The sequence below is a fragment of the Helianthus annuus genome, chromosome 5 (genome assembly GCF_002127325.2).
Source record: "Helianthus annuus cultivar XRQ/B chromosome 5, HanXRQr2.0-SUNRISE, whole genome shotgun sequence".
Classification (NCBI taxonomy): domain Eukaryota; kingdom Viridiplantae; phylum Streptophyta; class Magnoliopsida; order Asterales; family Asteraceae; genus Helianthus; species Helianthus annuus.
The window spans coordinates 126,214,738-126,220,817 of NC_035437.2; positions in this window are offsets into that span (position 1 = coordinate 126,214,738).

Here is a 6,080-nt window from a genome sequence, read left to right on the forward strand (position 1 = left end):
TGTGGAACTACATTAAATGGCAAGCAAAGAATGGCTATCCTGATTGGAAGCCACAGTATCCAAAGCAGATTGTCACATTTTTGGAAAATGGAAAGAAAGACATAACTCTGGATGTAAAGCCGCCTAAGTGTTTGAAGAACATGCCTCTTAGAGCCATTGAACAAGATTTTCATGATCTGTTTCAAGGTTGGTTATACAATGAAACAACAGCTGAGGCAGCCATCTCTCTTTATGACAAGTCCACTGAAAAATCTCGAAGAATCAACATTTTGGATCCAATGTGGCGTGTTAACTGCTCAAAGAAAGACATTGATTGCTTATTTCTTAACAAGATCGTTTATGAAAAGAGAGACAAAACTCAAGCAATGCAGTATCAAACGATTGTGGATGTTTGCTTTGCACAAGACATCAATTCTGGTAGATATTGGAAGACTAAATGGAGAAACATTGAAATTGATGAATTCTTGAAAAGATACAAGCGAAGTCAAAGGTCTAAAGAGATAGCCAAAAGAGCTGCTAAGTTGGGTAGACGAAAGATGGGGGTTGTTCCACCAACAGATCAGACGCCAATTGAATCAGAAGAAAACAAGATTCCTAAATGGGATCGAAAGCGTGATGGTGACCCAGAGTACAGGAAATGGTGGATGGCTGAAGGTAGACACAAGAGACAAAGGATGTTAGAAGAAAGAGAAGAAAAGAGGAGGTAAAAGGCGAAAGAGCGAAGGAGGAACAGAAAGAAATGAAGACAATACTGGAAGGAACTACAGCTACATCCGAGGGGGAGTCTGTTAGTGTATACGTATGTAGCTTCCGTCAGTATGTAGTCATGTTTTGTAATGTTTGTGAACAATTTATGTATGTATGTATGATAGATAGCTTAGTAGATCAGGATATGGTGCGTAAATGTTAAGTGCTGACTTTTGTTGACCATGCTAACCGATCGGCTAGACTAACCGATCGAACAGGCAAACCGATCGAACAGGATGTTCGATCGAACAGCAGGTCAGCCGATCGGCCAGCACTCTCTCTATCCTGATGCTACTGCCTATAAATAGCTAGCCGAACTGTTCATTTGTAACTTTTGCTATTTTGACTCTCTGGCGAACTCATGTCAGTTTGACCTTTCAAAGGAGCTTGTGTACTTTCATATTCAATTAATGAAAGATCAGACAGTATTTCAGAGTTGAATTTGTTATCGTACATCTGTAGTTTGATTCAATGAATTCCGCGTATTGATCATATCCCGATTCATCTAAGTTCCAGTCGATCAGATCCTGTTCAAAAGGGACCTAACAAAACTAAGGGATCTAGCAAGTGTCTGCACATGTCAAGCTGCGTCGAAATAAAGATGTCATCCAGGGTAGTTGGTTTAGGAGGTGTAATCCTTGCCCGGACGGGTTACATGTCTTTAAACCACGTATTATTTAAGGTCTTTTGTTGTGTCATGTGAACACATTTTAAAACAAGTATGGTTTGTAATTTAACTTAAGTGTCGACATTTTCTAACAATGACGATGTGGTAATATTAAACTTAATGAATGGATGATCATCTTGTGTTTTATTTTCATATAGCATTGTTATGATTGTTGCCATGATATTAAGAAGTCACACCAAAATAATCCACGCTTTCGCAAAAGCCATGGTGTGACAGCTTGGTATCAGAGCCACGATCATAGCGAACTAGGATTCTATCTCGAGTCTAGACTATGATCACTAGGGCCCTCACGAAAACACTTTTACATTGCATACACTAAAAGTCCAGATTCGGGGCACAAACATTTTACAGACAAAAGGGCACAATTACACATGTCAAATTTATATTTCAGTCTTAGAGACTGGGGGAGTTCAGCCTTAGAGGTTGGGGAGGTTTAGTCTTAGAGACTGAGGGGTTCAATCTTAGAGATTGGGGAGGTTTAGTCTTAGAGACTGGGAGGTCGGTCTTAGAGACCAGGGAGTTGGTCTTAGAGACCAGGGAGTTGGTCTTAGAGACCAGGGAGTTGATCTTAGAGACCGGGAAGGTTAGTCTATGAGACTGGGTGGGATAGTCTGGGGAAGACTAGGACGATTACTTGCATTATTGTGACTCACATGCTTATTTGATTTCATGTTGATATATGTGCAATTGTCGTGATTGTTTGTTACAGACCTCATGTCTTCTTCGAGTGGAATTTCTGGCACACTAGACCCCATAGCAATAGACCCAGATGACCCGATGCCCACAGATCCCGAGATTTATACATCTGATACTGACAGCAGTGATGATGACGATTTTCAGCCTTTCGCTTTGCCCGACTTCGGGGACGACGTTCAGCTCACTGATGGCATTCTAGCTGGGGATCTACCTCTTGCTGAGATCCCTGCTCCCGTTCCACTTGCTGCATTTCCTATGGAGGATTTGCCACTCGATGTTGTGTCTGATGACGACATCGATCTTTTCATTGAGGGTCCCCCTAAGGACGACCATGAGGGTGGGGCCCCGATTGCTGATGATGTCGTCATACCTATTGCTGAAGCTCCTGTGGAGGAGGCTCCTTCTGATTCACCTGGTCCAGACTCGTTTGAGTCTGTGGCATCCGCTTCTTTGCACGACTAGGGCATGCAGCACTACTCTCCTGACGCTGACTCAGACGTGGCGATATCAGCTGTACCCGGTTCACCTCACGAGTTTGAGTTTGATCATGAGTTCGAGGACGAGGTTGATCCAGTTTTTCCTCCTGATTTTACTCCAGATCACGAGATCGAGTTTATTCCTGTTGACCAGCCCTTGGAGGCACCAGTGGCTCCTATTGATCAGTTACTTGATATACCTGCCGACTTTGATATGGACTTTGCCGACCCTGAGCCTGCCATAGCACCAGAGCCTGTTGTTGCCCATGACCCTGTACCAGTGCACGACCCTGTTCTTATAGATGCACCAGCCATTGCACCACCTATTGATGATATTCCCATTGTTGCGCCACCAGTGGTGGACGTTCCTATTGCTGATGCACCCCTGCCTGATCCTGAGCCGGCGTTTGTTGACCGTGCACCGTTCGCCGCTCACATCGATCCTCGATACGCTGATACCCACAACGGGTGGATCGACGATGATGATTATCCCCCATATGTTAGACATGTCACCCCTTCTCATGCACCCATCTCTGCACCGATTGATGTTGCCCCTCACTTTCCCCGTGTGTCTGATATCCATCGCACCGATCTTCCTATCACCTTTCTCCAGGATATTCCTCCACCTCGTCCTGGGGAGGGTTCGTCGAGGCAGCAGCCTGCTTTTGTACCGCCTGTATCGTCAGCTGTTCCATTCATGTCTCAGTTTCCTCACACTACACCATCTTTCGTACTTTTGGGCGAGCCGTTTCTGTGGTCTTCGCCCAATGTTATGCCACTATCAAACCCATATCACCCATTTCATGTCGGGTATACTAGAGATGACATACTAATATCCCTACAGTTACAGCAGGATGCGTTGAGCAGACGCATTCAGGAGCTAGAGAGAGTTCCACGTCCTACCCCGTGTCATTGTCAGACTCCTTTTGCTTCACCACCAGCTCCTCTTCCACTACCCCTGATTCTGATGTTCGCTTCCTTACTCCAGAGCAGCAGATTGCCTACTTGCTGCGCGTCATTCAAGCACTTGAGGAGGACTGGGTGCGTATGCGCCGTTTGATTTTCTTCCCTCCTCCTCCTCCGCCATCAGCGTAGCTATATTTTTGGTTTGGTGCAGGTAGATTATTTTGGTGAGAAAGGCGCAATTGGGCCATCATACGAAGACTTTTGGAAGACCACACTTTTGTATATGATTTGTGTAGACTGACTTGTATTTTGGGGGTGATGTAACCCTATGATCTTATTTTGACGTATGATGTACTGTAAAACATGTAAAACTATATTGTGGTCGTGATTAATGAAAGCTCAATGGCAACGTTCTCACTACATGCTTTATTGAATTATTTGTTTTATATTATAGCATGGGATGTTATGTGTTATGAGGTTGATGGATGTTATTATATATGCATATTTACTATACTTACTATGACCTGACCAATATAATCATCTTTTAGAAGATGCCTCCACGACGAAACGCACGCCTACCTACTACTGAGGCGGAACTCCAGGAGCTAATTGCCACAGCTATAGCACAGTATGCGGCCTCCCACGCAGAAACAAGTAGGAATACCTCAAACAACAACAACAACAACAACCCACCCAATGGTAATGTTAAGTCGCTTAAGACACATTACGTTACATTGGGATACTTCTTACCCATCCACTAATACTGATTGCTAATAATATTGCCTGTACAGGCTGCACCTATAAACAATTTCTTGACTGTAAGCCCTTAAATTTCGACGGCACTGGAGGTGCTGTTGCATTCGTCAGATGGGCAGAAAAGACGGATTCGATTATGAGGATGAGCAAGTGTGCCCCTGAGCAACAAGTTACATACATCTCAGGGCTTTTTCTTGATGGTGCCCTATCATGGTGGAATCTGCAAGTGCAAACATTGGGAGAGGCGGCGGCATATGCACTAACGTGGGCTGAGCTGAAAGAGCTCATGAGGAAGAAATATTGTTCGCAGGCTGAAATACAAAAGCTAGAAACGGAATTCTGGAACCTAAAGATGGACGGCCCAAAAATCGCCGAATATGTTCAGAGGTTCCATGATCTGTCCCATGTTGTGCCGTACATGGTCATGCCCGAATTCAAACGCGTGGAGCGTTTCATCTGGGGATTAGCACCTCAGATTATGAGCATGGTTACAACGTCAAAACCGGCAACCATTACTGAAGCGGTTGCCCTCAGCGTGGCACTTACAGAAGAAGCCATTCGGTTGAACAAGTTTTCAATTTCTGAACCAAAGAAGAAAGAAACACATGTTGAATCGTCGGTGGAAAACAAGAGAAAGTTCTTGAACTTTAAGAAAAGTACCGGCAGTGCCAGTAAGAGGAGAGATACAAACCAGCCAGCTGAAGTAAAGACTGGCACTGAACAAAAAGGGAAAGGATACATGGGCACTCTGCCCAAATGTGAATTTTGCCAGTATCATCATGCTGGCCGGTGCAGTGTTAGAAAGTGTGAAACCTGCGGAAAGATTGGTCACTTAAAGGACACTTGTTGGGTTAGTGCTGGCCGTGGTGGCCAAAGGGGTTTTGATAACAACAACCGTGGGGGTAATGGAAATGGAAACCACCCACAGGGAAGGAATGGCGGAAATGGAAACCATGGAAATTTCGGGAATCAAGCGGGAAGTGGTAACCGCAATCAAAACAACAATCAAGGCGGTAGTGGAGATGGTAACGGTCGAGGACCGGGGTGTTTTAACTGCGGAGACATCGGGTACTTCAAGCGTGAATGCCCAAAACTCAATCAAGCTCGTGGAAGGGTATTCAACATCGGAGCAAGGGAAGCACGCCAGGACCCGAATGTTGTTACTGGTACGTTCCCTATTAATCAACGCTTTGCATCTGTGCTATTTGATACTGGTGCCGACTATAGTTTTGTATCGCTAGAATTTAAGAATATGCTTGGGTTAACTGCTAGTAAGTTAGACATTCCGTACTCAATTGAACTGGCTAATGTAAAGCTAGTTGAGACAAATGAAGTCATCAGAGGTTGCGTAATTGAGCTGGGAGAACACGAGTTTACACTAGATCTACTGTCAGTCGAGTTGGGAAGCTTCGATGTGGTAGTAGGGATGGATTGGTTGTCAAGTAACAAAGCCGAGATTGTATGTCACGAGAAGACCATTTGCAACCCAATGGCGGATGGAGAAATGATTGTGGTTCATAGAGAGAAGCGCGATACGCCATTGAGGATCATTAGCCGCCTAAAAGCTCGAAAGTGTTTGAAGAAGGGATGTGTTGCCTTCTTGGCACACATCGTTGATAAAGAAGCCGCTGAACCGAAGTTAGAAGACATTCCAGTCGTAAAGGAATCCTGAAGTCTTTCCAGAAGACTTGCCAGGATTACCGCCTCAAAGGCAAGTCGAGTTTCACATTGACTTAGTTCCAGGCGCAGCGCCTGTAGCTAAGGCACCCTATCGACTTGTGCCTTCGGAGATGCAAGAGCTGTCAACGCAG